This window comes from Stegostoma tigrinum, chromosome 41, assembly GCF_030684315.1.
Source record: "Stegostoma tigrinum isolate sSteTig4 chromosome 41, sSteTig4.hap1, whole genome shotgun sequence".
In the NCBI taxonomy this organism is placed as follows: domain Eukaryota; kingdom Metazoa; phylum Chordata; class Chondrichthyes; order Orectolobiformes; family Stegostomatidae; genus Stegostoma; species Stegostoma tigrinum.
Genome location: NC_081394.1, coordinates 11259143 through 11277658, shown reverse-complemented (window position 1 = coordinate 11277658; position 18516 = coordinate 11259143).

Here is an 18516-nt window from a genome sequence, read left to right as displayed (position 1 = left end):
GAGAAAAAAAATCAACATGAATGCGTATTCATTCTGTTTGTTTACGGATAATAGTTACTTGTACTTTTTCTCTATTCACTTGCCGCAGCAGTTAACTGTATTAACTAGAAGGAAAAGAGTGTGAAATTCAGTAGCAGCGATGAAACATAAAATCTTAAATTCACCCCCTACATTACAAGACATTACAATGTTACAAGAAACACCATTTCAGTCATTGATACTTTATCGCACTTTTCAGAGCAGTTATTCATGTCACCTTCTGTCTGTGCTTCGTGCTGTGCTGCCAATTTGTAGCTCTGTCTGCTTTTAGTTCTAAATTTAGGTAAAGGGCGACGTGGGGAGGAAATGGCCCAGTAGCTTTATCACTGGACTGTTAATCCAGAGAACCAGCTAGTGTTCTGGTGACCTGGGTTCAAAGCCTAATACGGTGGGATTTGATTTCAACCAAAATATCTGCAATTATGAAATTAATGATGATCATGAATCCGTTGCTGATTGTCATAAAACTCCATCTGGATCACAGAAGTCCTTTTGGCAAGTAAATCTGCCATCTTTACCTGGACGTCCCCACATTTGATTCCTGAGCCACATTGATCTAGTTGACCCTGGATAGCCCTCTGGTAAATTTGGGATGGACAATACAGGCTGGCCGAGCGAGCAATGTCCTTACTCTCCCCTGAATAAATAAAAGATATCTCCAGTTTCTTCTTCTTCTTCTTCTTCTTCTTCTTCTTCTTCTTCTTCTTCTTCTTCTTATTATTATTATTATTATTATTATTATTATTATTGTTATTATTATTATTATTATTATTTTCCCAGCTTGTCGTGCCGTCGCATGCAAGGTTCCTTTATTGATGTTTATGGCAAAGCCTCAGCGAACGAAGAAAACTGGCTTCAAATATACCATGCTGCCTGCGATAAAAGTTATGCAAATTTGCTGTTTGGAATTTAATATTGTGTTACTTGTTCAGTTCACACAATATAATGATATTTGCAATCATCGACTGTAGATGTGAAAATGTTCTTTCCCAAGTCTGTGATTTGAGATCAGAGATGTCAAAGTTTCAGCTCTGGATATTAAACACAAAAATATGGGATGAGTTGGAAAAGAATACACAGGAATTCCAGGAGTTATTGGAAGCCAGAGTCCTGGAATTGCTGGAACTTTTCAACTGGTTCTGGAACACAATCCATTGGTTTCGGTGGGGTTTCATCCTGAACAGCTCTTTGAGAAAGGATTATTTGCTTCCCCACGTTGCTTACAGGATTCAACTAACGGACGCTTCAATTAACCTTTACAAACCATCGCAGCCTGAGGTGATTCAAAACATCAAAAATCTGATGACACCTGCAACACTCAATTCACATTGTCCTGCAGGGATCAGGCTGTCAGCAGTTTCAAGGTCTAAATTGTGTGTACAAATCTAAAATTGGAATTCTCTTGTATTAAATAATTGCTTTTCAATTCAATAACATGTAAAGTCCCTGAATGACAATATTAAATTGAGGACTGTGGAAGACAAGCATTGGAAAGAGAGTCTAGCAGCTCTGTAGAGTGAACTCTTCTCTTGCTGCTGAATGTAGAACCCGAAGCTTCAATTTTTGGAACTCCCAGTGGCCTTGGATCCTCGGCTGGAATTTGGTGACAGAGAAAGTTTACTATTGCTGACTCCATTCTTAACTCCAGAGGCCGCTCTGATGCTCCCCATGGCCCTGGCCCAGCCAGTGAAAACTCTTTGCATTCTTCTTTTCTCTTGGTCAGACATCCATCTGCGCAACATTGATGACAGTCATGTTAGTGTGAAGTTATTGCAAGCGCTCTGTTCATTTTGTCTCCAGAATGGTAAAATAACGAAGCAATTCTTCATATTGGAGCAGTCGCTGAGAGTCTCACTGCAGCTGAGTCTGCGCATTTTTTCAAAAAGGCAACTGGCGATCGACTGTGCGAGATGTTCAAACTAGGTGCTGTATTCGCTAAACGTTGCTCTAGCGCAGACGTTTATAACCGACTTGGTTGCTATTCTGCAAGAGGTATTTAGTCTGCCAAAAATCATGCATCACCAAGCCGAGATAAAAGTTTCTTTTTAGAGAGGAAATGAAAGAAAGCAATAATTTGGGTGATCTATTGAATGTGATTGCAGAGAAATTGCAATTATTGTCCGCTGAGAAGATTTTGCTAACATTAATATTGAGAAGGAGAATGTTTAGCCAATCGATTCATGAGCCTTCACTTCCACTTGAGTCGTGAAAACATTGTGAAACTCTTTACAACAATTGTTTTTGGTGTTTGACTCATTAAGAATGTTCACAACTGAAATTGAAAAAAGAAATAACGGGGAACCAGGTTTGTTTAGAGTAGCAGAAAAGTAGAGTTAATGCACAGGGTTACATGCTCGAGGTGACACCATAAATAAGACAGACAAAGCAAATAGAGGTATGAGAGACTTGCAACAGACCTGCAAGTGATTTTGACAGTCTTCCAGAGGTGCATAAATAATATAGTGACATAACCATTAAGGAGGCATGGATGTCAAATGTGGAAGTGGGACAATGAAGGATCAGACAGTGCACTTTTCGATTTTGGTAAACAGCATTGCTGAAGCATGAAACAAATGACTTTACTGAAGCAGATTTCAAACAGAGGGCATTTTGCAAGATATGGAAATTCATTTTCAATTTGCTGTTTAAGTATGACTTTAATGAGGTTGTCTGAAGTTGAAGTGGAAAATGCCATTGGATTCAGTCGAGAGGCACCCAACAATATTGAGGAAAGTGATTCATAAATTACGACAGTACAATTATATTGCTGAGGTCATCCATTTGTTCAAGACAGGATATGCTGCCAAGACAGGCAACACCAGTATGCTTCGTTTGTTATTCCAACACTTCTGGGGGGGAAAAATGGTTAACTTGTGCAAGAATTATCGCTAATCGTGAAAATGATCACAGAAACATCTGCATGCCGTGATTAATTAAAAATGATGCTCAATTTTGTTCAATATACTGAATGTATTCAACTGTCTTAATGGTGTCTAATCTAGGGGAGACAAAATGTAGATTGGAGGATCGCTTTGAGAAAGACTTATGTTCTGTTCCCAACAATTAGCCCGATCTTTCAGCTCCCTGCCACTTCAGCACACCACAACATACTTACTATTTTGTGGCGGGCCTCCTGCAGTGTTCCAGTGGAGAACGATTTCATCCTCCATTTACAGAGCCGAGACTCTTCAGGTTTTAACACCGAATTCGACACTTTTTGAACGTGAACTCATTTCTCATGTTCTTTACACATCCCCAAATGACTGCTTCTCAGCAATCAGGCTGCTTTCAGCACAGCAAACCCATTTTCGCCTCTACATAGCGACCACCCCCTTACCTTCCTTTCTTTCTCCCGGGGTTAACGTTATCCATGCCCTTGCATGCTTAACTGACTTTCTGTACACTTTGACTCCAACTCAAAGCATGTGCTTCCACACTCCCCCTTCCACATATTCTCTCATCAGCACACGTATCACTATTTCCTGGTTACCAGTAGTTCTGAAGAAGGGCCACTGAAATTGAAATGATAAATTTGATTTCTCTCCATGTATATCCCGAGACCTTGTTGGGAATGTTAGCTGGAGATACAGCAGAGAGGATTAACAAGAACAATACTTATGGGATGATATTCTGATGGAAGGTACTTTGGATGTGAGTTTGCTCGGTGAACTGGAAGGTTAGTTTTCAGACGTTTCGTCACCATTCTAGGTAACATCATCAGTCAGCCTCCGACGAAGCACTGGTGTTATGTCCCGCTTTCTATTTATCTGGTTAGGTTTCCTTGGGTTGGTGATGTCATTTCCTGTTCTTTTTCTCAGGGGATGCTAGATTGGCTCCAAGTCAATGTGTTTGTTGATGGAGTTCCGGTTGGAATGCCATGCTTCTAGGAATTCTCGTGCATGTCTCTGTTTGGCATGTCCGAGGATGGATGTGTTGTCCCATTCAAAGTGGCGTCCTTCCTTATCTGTATGTAAGGATACGAGTGATAGTGGGTCATGTCGTTTTGTGGCTAGTTGATGTTCATGTATCCTGGTGGCTAGCTTCCTGCCAGTTTGTCCAATGTAGTGTTTGTCACAGTTCTTGCAAGGTATTTTGTAAATGACGTTCGTTTTATTTGTTGTCTGTATAGGGTCTTTTAAGTTCATTAACTGTTGTTTCAGTGTGTTGGTGCGTTTGTGGGCTACCCTGATGCCAAGGGGTCCGAGTAGTCTGGCAGTCATTTCAGAAATGCCTTTGATGTAGGGGAGAGTGGTTACGGTTTCTGAGCCCGTTTTGTCTGTTTGTTTGGGATTGTTGCTGAGAAATCGGCGGACTGTGTTCATAGGGTACCCATTCTTTTTGAATACGCTGTATAGGTGATATTCCTCTGCTCTGCGTAGTTCCTTTGTGCTGCAGTGTGTGGTGGCTCGTTGGAATAATGTTCTAATGCAGCTTCGTTTGTGGGTGTTGGGATGGTTGCTCCTGCAGTTCAGTATTTGTTCCGTATGTGTTGTTTTTCTGTAGACGCTGGTTTGAAATTCCCCATCGGCTGTTCGCTCCACTGTGACATCTAGGAATGGCAGTTTGTTGTTGTTTTTCTCCTCTTTTGTGAATGTTATGCCAGTAAGGGTATTATTGATCGTCTTGAATGTTTCATCTAATTTGCTTTGTTTAGTGATGACAAAGGTGTCATCCACATAGCGGACCCAAAGTTTGGGTTGGATGATTGGCAGAGCTGTTTGTTCGAGTAGCTGCATTATTGCCTCTGCTAAGAACCCTGATATCGGAGATCCTATGGCAGGAAGCGTGCCACCAGGATACATGAACATGTAGCCACAAAACGACATATACCACTATCACTCGTATCCTTACATACAGATAAGGAAGGACACCACTTTGAATGGGACAACACATCCATCCTAGGACATGCCAAACAGAGACATGCACGAGAATTCCTAGAAGCATGGCATTCCAACCGGAACTCCATCAACAAGCACATTGACTTGAAGCCAATCTAGCATCCCCTGAGAAAAAGAACAGGAAATGACATCACCAACCCAAGGAAACCTAACCAGATAAATAGAAAGCGGGACATAACACCAGCGCTTCGTCGGAGGCTGACTGATGATGTTACCTAGAATGGTGACGAAATGTCTGAAAACTAACCTTCCAGCTCAGCGAGCAAACTCACATCTAGAACCTCAACCTGAGCTACAAATCTTCTCAAAACTCGGAAGGTACTTTATCATGGGTTCTGCAATAGATTTTTGATTTAACACAGATCTGATGGAGAAGACGTGAATACAAGATAGGATGACATTTGTCTTGAGACAACACCAGAGTGTCAAGGTATTTCCATATCAGGCCATTGCATGACTCAGTAAATAAATTGATCATCTTACTAAAGTCAACAGCTTTTCATTTAACAATCAGCCTAGCAGTGTTGACTTATATTCTTGATCTGAGTGTAAATACAGAAATTATATCTGGATCTTAGAATCATCGTGTGACAGAGATGTACGGCATGGAAACAGACTCTTTGGTCCAAATCATCTGAGCTGGCCAGATGTGCATAACAAATCTTATCCCATTTACAGCATTTGTCACAGATATCTCTAAACCATTTTTTTTAACATTTATATCCAGGTGCATTACAAATGTTGTAATTGTATGAGCATTCACCACTTCCTCCAGCAGTTCATTCCATACTTGCACCACTCTCTGCGTGAAAGGTTTGTCCCTCAGGTCCTTTTTAAACCTTGCCCCCTCTCTAATAACCCTACGTCTTATAATATTGGGCTTTCCCCGCCGACGAAAGTAACTGGTCTATTTATGCTATCTGTGTGTCACATGATTTGATAAACCATGAACAGATCACCCCTCAGGCTCCAATTATCCATGCAACATTGCCCCAGTCTATTCAACCTCTCGCATTGGTTAAAACCTCCAATCATCACAAGATCCGTCGAAATATTTACTTGACTATGTTGAATTTCACAACTCTCTTTCTGTAATAGAAAGACCAGAATTGTATTCTGCATTCCAAAAGCAGCCGAACCAATGTCCTTTAAAGCCACAACATGAACACCCAACTCTTCAACTCAATGCATTGACCAGGAAAGGCAAACATACTACCAGCTTTCCTCAATAAACTGTCTCTCAGCGACTCCATTTTCAATGAGCTGTGACTCTGCACTTCAGGTGTCTTTGTTCAACAAAAGTGTGTAAGTCCTCTACTAATTTGCCTTTCCAGAATGCAGCATCTCACATTTATCTAACTTAAACTGCATCTGTCAGTTTCTGTTCATGGACCATTTGTTCGAGATCACATTCTTTTTCAGGTAACCGTTTTCACTGTCTATGGCACCTAATATTTTGTTGTCATTTGCAAATTTGCTAACCATAACTCCTTTGTTTACATCCAAATCAGTTATATTAATTGCAAACCGCCTCTGTTTACATTCAAATCATTTACCTAAATGATTAAAAAAAAACAAACAAACAGTGAAACCAACACTAATCCTCGTTTCACACTGCCGGTCACAGGTCAGCTGTTGGAGAAGCTATCCTCCACGAGAGGTCGCTCTCTTCTGACTTCGAGGCTGTTCTATGTCCTCATGGCCAATTCTCCATATTTTCCCTGTGATTTATTTTGCTAAGAAGTCTGCCATAAGGAATCTTGTCAAACCCCTTACAGATTTCCGCACAGATCACGTCCACTGCTCTGCACTCACCATTCCTCTTTGTTACTTCTTAAAAAAACAGTTCATTTAAAAAGATGAGACAGGGAACGTGGAATGAAACATCAATTTCAGTCTCCCGAGAGTCGAGAGGCTGGAGTTGAAAATACCATTTTCTTATTTAAGCTCTGTGTTCTCTGAATCTAGACATCATTTTTATACAAAGTCAAATTTCTGATAAGATTCTATCATGAATAGAAATTGACTGTTAAGAATTAACCAAAAAAATTATCTGTGATTGTGCACATTCTTGCCAGTGACTACAATTAAAGTTTTGTATTCTGTGTTCTTGGAAACTTTTGGTGAGCAGCTGACAAGTCCACATGCTATTCTATGAAGTTTGTCAATGCTGTCTCATCATGTTTTTTCTTGTTCACACAAAAACATTTATTAAAGCATCACACAGAACACAACGCCACGATATTTGCATCATTGGTGTGTTTGAGTGTCAACATTAGCAGACATAATGCACACAATGTTGTATTTGCAACTGTGACCCTTTCCATGAAAAACTGGGATAAAATCAGACATATAAGTGTAATTGCCAATGATTAGATATGCAATAATGTGGAGCAAAATGTTCAAACATGGCAAAGGGAATGCAATCAGAAATCAACGGTTTTGATCTTGTAATTGGCATATCTGTTCGACATGCAGTTGCAGAGAAAAAAAAACTGAGCATCAAATTGTGAAAGACGACCACACGAACCTGAAGGAATATGAGGAAGGACATTCTTGCTGTTAAGGGAGTGCAGCGTAGGTTCTCGAGGTTAATTCCTGGAAGGGTGAGACTATCGTATGTTGAAAGATTGGAACAACTGGGCTTGTATACACCTGAGAATGGAAGGATAAAAGGGGATCTGATTGAGACATATAGGTTATTAACGGATTGGACACTCTGGAGGCAGAGCACATGTTTCCGCTGATGGGTGAGTCCAGAACCAGAGGACAAAGTTTAAAAAATATGGGTCAGGGCATTTAGAACAGAGTTGAGGAAAATCCCCTTCACCCAGAGTGTGGTGTATCCACGGAATGCTCTGCTGTAGAAGGCAGTGGAGGCCAAATCTCTGAATACTTTCATGAAAGAGATGGATAGAGCTCTTAAAGATAGTGAAATCAAGGTTTATGGGGGATAGGATAATGATTGTGGATGATCAGCCATGATCATAATGAACGATGGTGCTGGCTCGAAGGGCCGAACGGCCTACTCCTGCACCTATTGTCTATAACATGAGCGCATTCTCTGATCCAAATAATTTACATCTGGTTTTGAATTCAGCAAAACTTAACGTTTTGAAAGATGAAACGATTTGCATTCAACCAGCAGTGATAAGGGTATCATGTCTTCAAAAAGTCTGGCCATTTAAAGGTGTGTGGAACTCTGTTCATTTTCAAGAAACATCCAGACTTGTATGAAATGGTACCTGGATGCGAGCTACTGCAACAGATAAAGACAAACTAAACTAATCTGAACAATCAGTAGCACGAAATTCACCGGTTAAACCATAATAAAATGTCCATTCTGTCGAAAACAAAAGTGTTATTTTTTGTCTAATTTGTTTCATTTGATTTTCAATACGAATTATGATTGTTACCTTATCAGAAGGCGGCAGAAACGTTAATCAGAGGAATTCTGAGAGACAGCACTGCCGCCCATGACTGGGGAGAGGATTGCAAAAAGACAACCTCACTGAGCAAAGCCAAACAGCACTCAGTCAGAACGTGGCAGAGATGACTTTTTGATCAATTCTGGGAGATAACACTGCAGTCATTGCGACCAGTCTTAGTATGTCAGAGGGACTAGTGTCAAGGAGACACTAATTACACCCATTTTAGGTGGGAATGGGAATGTGGATTTGAAGCAGATATTTGAGGGCAAATCTACCGCTGCCATGTAGGAGTCTTTGAAACACCATTTCACTAAAGTTCAGATATTTATGTTCTTGTATGTTTAAACGTTCAGAACGGGGGCATTCAGGAACCAAGATGACAAGTGAAATTGTAAGGTGAGTCAAAAGAAGTAGGGAACATATGACAATTCAAGGCAGCTACGAACTGATGAAGCCCTGGAGGAGTGCAGAGAAATTAAGAAGCAATTCAAGTATGCAATTAGGAAGGACAAGAAAAACGCCGTTAAAAGTCTTCAACAGCAGAGTCAAGGAGACTATCAAGTCTTGATTTTATGTGTACGTTAGGAGAAAGAGGGGAAAAAGGAAAGAGTACACCCAATCAAGGTCAAAGGAGGTGAATTTATATATAGAGACCAGAAAGTCGGAGAGCTTCTGAATGAGGAAAGTTTTTTATTAGTTTTCAAAAACGACAAAGGGATGACGAGTGTTGAGGTCAGGGATGAGTGGGTGACTACTCCAGAGAATGTCAACACATTGAAAGAAGATGTTTTGGAATCCGAAATTGTGTGAAGATAGACAAGTCCCCAGGATCAGATGGTATTGAAGTGCAATGGGAGAAGAAGTTAACCTCCTCCCTCCGGAACAACCTCAGGGAATCTCTCTCCCATTGCACTTCTTTTCTCTCCATCTTTAGTCCGTCTCCCCCTCTCTCCCTATTTATTCCAGAACCCTCGCCCCATCCCCCTCTCTCATGAAGGGTCTAGGCCCGAAATGTCAGCTTTTGTGCTCCTGAGATGCTGCTGGGCCTGCTGTGTTCATCCAGCCTCACATTTTATTCTCTTGGATTCTCCAGCATCTGCAGTTCCCATTATCACTGAAGTAATTAACTCGGGCATTGGTAGATATCTCCAGATCCTCATTGAAAACAGGTGAAGTTCAAGGCAAATGGAGATAGGCGAATATTGCTCCGCTGTTTAAGAAAGGTTGCAGGTATGTTCCATAAAACTGGAGTCTGGTGATTTTCACGTCTGTGGTGGGGAAGCTCTTGCAGAAGATACTGACTGACATAATAAATGTGCATTTGGAGGACAATGGACTAATTACTGATGAAGACCATAGTACTATCTGGGGAATTCCATGATTCTGCAAAATGATTGATGTTTTTTCAAGAGGTAATAAGGAAATTGCATGAAGGAAGGGCATTGGATGTAGCTTACATGGACTTTAATAAGGCAGGATGTGAGTTTGCTCGCTGAGCTGGAAGGTTAGTTTTCAGACGTTTCATCAACATTCTTGGTAACATAATCAGTGAGCCTCCGATGAAACGCTGGTGTATCGGTTTCCTTGGGTTGGTGATGTCATTCCCTGCGTTTGGTGATGTCATTTTCAGTTATATTTTTCTCAGAGGATGGAAGATTGGCTCCAGATCAATGTGTTTGTTGATGGAGTTCCGGTTGGAATGCCATGCTTCTAAGAATTCTCGTGCATGTCTCTGTTTGGCTTATTCTAGGATGGATGTGTTGCCCCAATCAAAGTGGTGTCCTTGCTCATCTGTATGTAAGGATACTCGTGTCGTGTCGGTTCATGTCGTTTTGTGGCTAGTTGATGTTCATGTATCCTGGTGGCTAGCTTTCTGCCTGTTTGTCCAATGTAGTGTTTGTCACAGTTCTTGCAAGGTATTTTGTAGATGACGTTCGTTTTGTTTGTTGTCTGTATAGGGTCTTTTAAGTTCATTAGCTGTTGTTTTCGTGTGTTGGTCGTTTTGTGAGCTACCCTGATGCCAAGAGGTCCGAGTAGTCTGGCAGCCATTTCAGAAATGTATTTGATGTAGGGGAGAGTGGTTATGGTTTCTGGGCTGGTTTTGCCTGTTGGTTTGGGTTTCTCGCTGAGAAGTCGGCAGTCTGTGTTCGTTGGTTAGCCGTTCTTTTTTAATACGCTGTATAGATGATTTTCTTCTGCTCTGCGTAGTTCCTCTGTGATGTAGTGTGTGGTGGCTCATTGGAATAATGTTCCAATGCAGCTTCGTTTCTGGGTGTTGGGATGGTTGCTCAAAGAGTTCAGTATTTGGTCCGTATGTGTTGTTTTCCTGTAGATGCTGTTTTGAAGTTCCCCATTGAATGTTCGCTCTCCTGTGACATCTAGGAACGGCAGTTTACTGTTGCTTTCCTCCTCTTTTGTGAATGTTATGCCAGTAAGGGTATTATTGATGGTCTTGAAGGTTTTCCCTCATTTGTTTGGTTGAGTGATGACAAAGGTGTCATCCACGAAGCGGACCCAAAGTTTGGGTTGGATGATTGGCAGAGCTGTTTGTTCGAGTCTCTGCATTACTGCCTCTGCAAAGAACCCTGATATCGGAGATTCCATGGGTGTACCGTTGGTTTGTCTGTAGGTTTTGTTGTTGAAAGTGAAGTGGGTGGTAAGGCAGAGGTCCACTTGCGTGATGAATTCAGTATACCGAGAATGCAAACTTGATCCAACTAATGGATCACATTGTCATGTTTAATTTACTTTCCAAAAACATGGTATTAACAGTCGAGCAGTTAAGGAGGCTGGAAACATTTCACACACCAAATAATTGTGTAATATTGCATTCATACACTTTTATGTGAATGAACTGCAAACCTTCCGTTCTATGTCAATATTTTGGCAAATGAGAGAAATTCATTACACACATGTTTTCATTCCCATGGAAATTAATGTTACTCCTTCAATTGTTCTTTGAATTCAGTTTTGAAAACGGACGAATGAAGCCTGTTATCACAAACCCATGAATCAAGTGATTCCAACTCGCATATATTGACTGAATAAAAAGAAACGTGCCTGACGACAAGTTCAAACTCCATCAGTGCATCTCAGAAAACAAAAAGTCACATACTTACTGCCGACAGAAACATTCACCATTTGCAGAAGAGAATGTTGTTGCCCTGTCGATACCCCTTTGTTTCCGTCCATTTCTTAAGAATCTCAAGGTCCCGCATACGGAGCTTTATCCAATCGGATATGCCATGTGTAATTCAGAACTGGGCAAATACAAATACACTGGAATGTTATTTCCTCCAATTTTGTTTTACATTATTTTACATCCCTCTTTCTGACATCTCGAACATTTATTAGCTGGATGCCACTAATAACGTGTCCTCATTTTTTTTTCCCACAGTACATCCAAGACCTGTCAAATCTTACAAGAGAAATATAATTATCCTGCTAATTCACTACTTTAGGAGAATGAACCTCTCCGCTCCCGTTTTATTCTCTGACGGTCTTTTCGTTGAAAACAAATTGCCAGACAGGAACTGTCACATTTTGCAAAGATTTCCTCATTCATTCTACCCTGTCACCTGAAGTGCTCGCCCTCTGTACTCTCAGTTTGAGCCCTAAGAAAATTTATATCGCGTGAAACACTGTCTTGATGTTACCTGAGATGCGGTTATTTTGTGGAAGAATTTTCAGAGCAAATAAGGTTTAGTGACAGTCCTGAAAACAATGGTTTGGTTTTAATACTATCCAGCAATATTTCTAACTGCTTCCGGATCACAGACCCAATGCAGAAAAAGAAATCAAAACACTGCTTTCAGACCTGCCAGACCTGCTGAGAATTTCAGCAACATCTTTTTATTTTTTCTGTCACTGTAATTGAAACTTGATGCAGATATGAAGACCTATTTCAAAGAAAAACATAAAAAGTACGAAGTGCACGAGCATACAGGAATTCTTTTGTTCTAAGTGAAATAGAATCTGCATGTTAAACAGATGCACAAGATGAGACACTGCCTCTCTACAATTTGTTTTGGCAACATGACACTTTGTAGCCGTTCAAATGACTGAGGCACGGGCAAAGCTTGCACTATCATTCAACAGTACATAGAGGGCCGCCATTCTGCGTTAACAGTTGCAAACAGCCTCATTGAACAGGAAATATTCTCTTTATTGCGAAAAAGAAGGCTGTGCTGGCTTCAATAATATATAAACGTTTCTGCTGGTGGAAAGCTAAATTTCTTGTATGTGAAGGAGTAGAATTTAGGAACTGCCTAGTTAATAACACTTCCAAGTGGAGATAAAGAGAAGCAAGACAGAACTAGTGTGGGCAATCAGATTGGAGTTATAAACAGTAATAAATGAAAAACAGCCTACTCCATTGTATTGTACTCTCGTTGTATCCTTTACTGTCAGGTTTGGAGGTCTAAAAACAAGAGAAAACGATACTTCAGTGGGATTACTTTCTCTCCTCGCTCACTGTGAATAGGTAAGCCACCATTTTCGATTCTGACATTACACACCTCTGACAGTATTTAGTGCATATTTATACATGATTGTCCATCACGGCATTCTGATCACATCTCCTAGTTACTGCAACCCTTCCTGGCTAATCTGACGCCTCCCAAACAAAATGATTTCCTCTATGCAGTAAATTATTCCACCTCTAAAATGATCATCAGCCCACAACCTATGCGCAATGATGAATCAAGCTAATGGCCTTCCTTCACACTGACTCAACAACGGTGCATTTGTATTATCCTTTTCCCATACAACCACCTTTCCAGGCAATGAATTCCCGTCTCACACCATCATCTGAGTGAAGCAAAATCGGTCAATGCAATGGTTCAACGTTTACCATTGTTGCTTCGTGGAGTCAGGAACCTGTGTGTGACCCCAGCCTTGCGTGACTGTCTGTGCAGAGCTGGCATATTCTGCCAGTATAAGCATGGATTTTGTGTAGGTTCTCTGATTACCTCCCATGGTACAAAGATGTGCAGGTTACATGGATTAACCATTGATAATGTGTAATTACAGAGAAAGGGTAGGAAGTGGGCCTGGGAGGTATTCTCTTCAAATGGTCAGTGTAGAATCATTGGACCAAATGGCCAACTGCCACACTGGAAGGATTCTATGATTCTGTTCTGTGAAAATTCATCAGTATTCCACTTACCCTCCAATCTTTGGCTTCAATCCCTGCCCGCTACTGATTAACACCTCTAAATCATGGAAAACTGCATTCCCATCCATCTTATCTATGCCGCTTATAATGTCATGCTTATCTATGAGGCCTACCTTGAACTTGCATTGCTCCAATCAAACAAAAAAAATGACTTTGTCCAACCTTGTGAAATATCTCACACACTGCATGTTCGGCACCATCCGTATGAATCTTGTCTTCACTCTTCCCAGCACAACGACATGCTGCGTATCATGAAATGATATCGAATACGCCTCAGTAGTACAGTCCAGAATTAATCAGTGTTGAGTATATTACAGCATAATTTCCTGTTTTTTTTTCTCTCTATGATTCAATGGCTGAGAAAGGGAATTATCTTCCCTACAGTCTGAAAAAATATTAACTTGCTGTCTTGCTTCCTGAAGCAATATTTGGAAAGGTACAGTTGACCTGGTGTGTGTCTGCCTGCTGACAGGGTGTGGGGTATCTCTGATGGGCTTGAACAGGTATTGGAGCGGGAGGTCAGGAATTCAGTGATAATGGGAACTGCAGATGCTGGAGAATCCACAATAACAAAGTATGAAGCTGGATGAGCGCAGCAGGCCAAGCAGCATCTCAGGAGCACAAAAGCTGGTGTTTTGGGCCAAGATCTCTGATGAAGGACCTAGGCCTGAAACGTCAGCTTTTGTGCTCCTGAGATGCTGCTTGGCCTGCTGTGTTCATCCAGCTTCACACTTTGTTATCTTAGGTCAGGAATTCAGTTGCTTTTATCAACGTTGTGACAAACAACATCGGCAATACTAGGAAGGAGCATCTGTTCGTGGATTATGGAGCACAAGGAACAAAATTAAGGAATAGTTCCTCAACGGTTATAATCTCCAAATTTCTACCTGATTCATGTGCAAAATAGGCATCATGGTCAGAAGATTATGTGAGTAAACACGTGAAAAAAGGAGAGATGTTGGAAAGAAGGGTACCATTTCCTGGGGCATTGGTATCAGTTTTGGAACAGGAAAAAATTGCACTTTCAGACTGTGCCCAACTGAACAGGTTTAGTACCAGTGTTCCAGCGAAAACGATAAACAGGTTGGTTACTAGAAATGCAAAGTAGTGAATTTGAGAAAGGGACATATAAAACGACAGGAAGTATCATGGTAAACAGCAAAGAGGAACAGCAGGTGTGCAGCGGGCTTAGCGAAACAGAAGACTCTGAAAGCAATTCAAGAAAACTGTGGAGATATTATTAATGGAGATGTTATAATTCAAAGCAAAGGTGTAAAAATCAGCACAAAGGCACTTTACCTGAATGCTCGTAGCATTTGAACCATGGTCAACGAGCAAATGGCATAAATCATTATGAATTTGCCTTGTTAGGTTTGCTTTCAGAGACCCTCACAGGCCTAATACAATGACAAAACACTGACCTGTTTGGAAAAGCACAAATCCTTTAATACAAAGCATGTACAAGACGTGGAGTATCACTGTACTCAACACGGCACAGAACGCTGAGTCTCGTAAATGATTCTCCCCGAGCAGCGTACAGCCCCCGCTTTTTAAACTTTGTCAAGTGCAGAATACACACAGCAATTTTACATCTTACAATGGCATGATACATGAAACAAACACTACATTGGACAATGACATGATACAAAAACAATTACTCCAATGAAAAAAAAGAGCAGGATACCATATTGATCATTCGCGAAATGGCTGCTCATGACAGGAGGCAATTTCAAGTTGCCAAAGTGGTAGAATGTAATTTCAAGCTGCTGAAGCGTGAAATCTGAAGTCAGTGCCCTGGCCCCTTTAGCAGAAAAAAAAGTTACATCCTTCAGAGGATTTCAGAAGTCTCACGCCTTTATAAACACTTTGAGGCAGTTTCTACAATCCCTGTGCAGGAAGATACAGATTTACAAAGTTAATATCTAATTCTATTCGGGCAGAAAGTGTTAAGGCAGTGTCTGAAAACCTCTGTATAAGCAGATAAAAAGCATTAAACTATAGAAAATATGGAAATTAATGGCATGTTATCCCAATAACATCTTAGTATGATTTAGTAGGCATTATGGAGTCTTCGTTACAGATTGGCCACAACTGGGAGTTAAATGTCAGGGTGCATTGGTATGTTCAGAAGAACCGATGGGAACAGAAGGAAGGCAATGTCATGCTAAAATTCAAAGAAACATCAGGTTTGTCATGAGGGATAATATGAATATCATGAAAATAGGGTGAACCTATTTGGTTGGAAATTAGAAATTCTCAGAAGAAAAAAATCACAGACACATGTAGGCTGTTGTCCATTGGCTAATAACATCATACTGGTGAGGGCAATAAACAAAGTAGTATCTACGGTCTGTAAAAATGGCACGGCACCTAACAATGGGAATTTTTATCTACATGTTTATTAGTTGAACTAGGTCAGTCAAGGCAGCATTGAAGAGGAGATCATCATAGATATCCGTGACAGTTTTCTTGAACATTATATCATGGAAATGACAAGGGAAAAAACACTCCCCACACTGCTCTGAGTAAAGAGATGAGAATAATTAAAAATCTCATTGTTAGAGATCTTCTTGGAAGTATTGATCCGAGTCTGGCTCAATTTCGAATACAGGTGGAAAGTGAGTCAGTATCAGTTTCCTATAATTAAACAGAGGAGAGTATATTGAGATCGGGGAAAGTTTTCTAAAGTAGACTCGAGAGAAAGGCTTTGTCATGAGACAGTTCAGGAAAAGTGGAAAACTTTCGAAGCCAACTCCATGCAATGTGTCTAAAACCAATGTGAAACTAGAAGACTGAAAAAATCTTTAAACTTCAACAGAAAGTCAGAATAAAAAAAGTATAATTAAAAGTAAGACATATGACGAGAATAAATTGCTCAGAGGGTAAGTTCACAGAGAGCAAAATTCTCTACAAATGTGAAAAAAATGAGAAGTGTGGCAAAGGTTAACAATGGTCCTTCAGAGGATGAGAAGGAGGGTTTAATAGTGGGAAATGAGGAAATAGCTGATGCAATTAACACGCATTTTATAATAGTCTTCACATTGGAGTACATAAATAACATACCAGGAATTGTAAACAAGGAGACTCAGGTGGAGGAGAACTTAAGTGCGATCATTTGAATGAGAACGGTAATTTTGGACAAGCTAATGATGTGAATGGCATACAGGTTTCGTCGCCTTGATGGAATGCATCCCAGTGCACTAAAAGAGATGGTGGGAGAAATAGCAAATGCGCTCATGGTAATTATTCAAAAGTCACTGGACTCTTGGGCAGTTCCAGCAGATTGGAAAACAACCAATGCGACACCTCTATTGAAAACAGAAAGTCGACAAAAGATGGGGAATTACAGGCCAGTTTTCTGAACTTGTATCATGGGAAAAACCCAACTCTATCATCAAGGAAGAACTAACAAGGCTTCTCGTTAGAAATTGCCCCATTGGGCAGATGCAACATTGGTTCATAAAGGGGAGGTCAAGCAGAATTAATTTACTGGAATTTATTGAAGTCGCTAAGCACACTGCAGACAATGGGGACACAGTAGATGTGGTGTATCTGGATTTCAAGAAGAAATTCAATAAGTTGCCGCACAAATGGTTGTGGTGAAAGATAAAAAATGTGCAGCGTTTATGGCGATGTATTACCATTGATAAAGGATTGGACAACTAACAGGAAGCAAATAACAGAGATAAATAAGTTTTTTTTTCTGGTAGGAGATCAGAGACGAGTGGTGTGCTTCAGGGATCAGTGATGGCAATTCACTTATTTACAACTAAAATCTTTGTAAATCTGTGGACTTCTCTGCAAGTGAAGTAGGTGAGGTTTCCCCATTGGAAGTTTTTAAAGCTAAGGGAGACAATTTTCTGAACAGGACAAGAATTAAGTGTTATGCTGGGAGTGTGGGTCGGTGGAATTGAGGCCAAGAAATGATCAGCCATCATCTTAATCAATGGTAAGCAGGCTCGAACAGTCAAATGGCATCCTTCTGCTTCTGGCTCCTATGGTTGTTCAGTACCTTTCTGTTGACCTCTCATTATAATTATTACTAAATCACTTGCATTATTTAGAATTCACATGTGCACAACCTCACAGTGTTATGTTTTCCTTTCCAATTAAAGACCTTTATCTGGCCCAGCCGACAACTCTGTTGATATCCTGCTGCATTTTGGAGATATCTTCCTCATTGTGTCCCATCCCATATATTTTCTTTATCAGTACCAACCTTCTTGATTTTTTTCCATTTGTATTTAATACCATGACAGGGGGTGGGGAAGCAGATTCAGGGTGTTGTCAATAATTGCCTATATTTTAATTATGTTTTGGTGTTCAGACATTCTGTTTATACCTGCACACTGCCACGTTGCCACGTTGTCCACATGAGCTACTGAATAGGCTACCGACATTGACAACGATCTCATGATGCACTGCATTGACACCAATTATTCCTCATGTTCGAACATTAGAACAGCAAGTCGGTAAAATGTTCCACTCAAACTCTAAGGCTGGAAGTTCACTCACCGCTCAATATAGGGCACGGGATCACAGTTCCAAGAAGCACCTAAGAAAGTAAAATGGAGATATGTCAGGCGTGATTTTAAAGAAGAATCACAAATTGCTGACACAACCTGTTCTGAAACATTTATCAATGTGTATAGGCTGACAAAGACAAATGATTAGACTCTTTGGATGTCAGAGGGTGTTGTGTGTGGAAAACGCTCCAAGTGTAATGTGCCAAATCAATGCCTGTTTCATATGTTTTAATTTTCTTCATGTATCCATTGGATTTCATACCTTTAAATCACCTTTTCAGCTTCCACATATTTTTACTTTTTTTCTGTCATTGGATGTGAGTGTGTCTGACTCAACCATAATTTACTACAAATGTGCATTGTCCCATAGGGCAATTGAGAGTCATGCACAATGCTGTGGGTCTGGTGTCACATGTCAGTACAGACCAAACAAGGTTGACCGTATC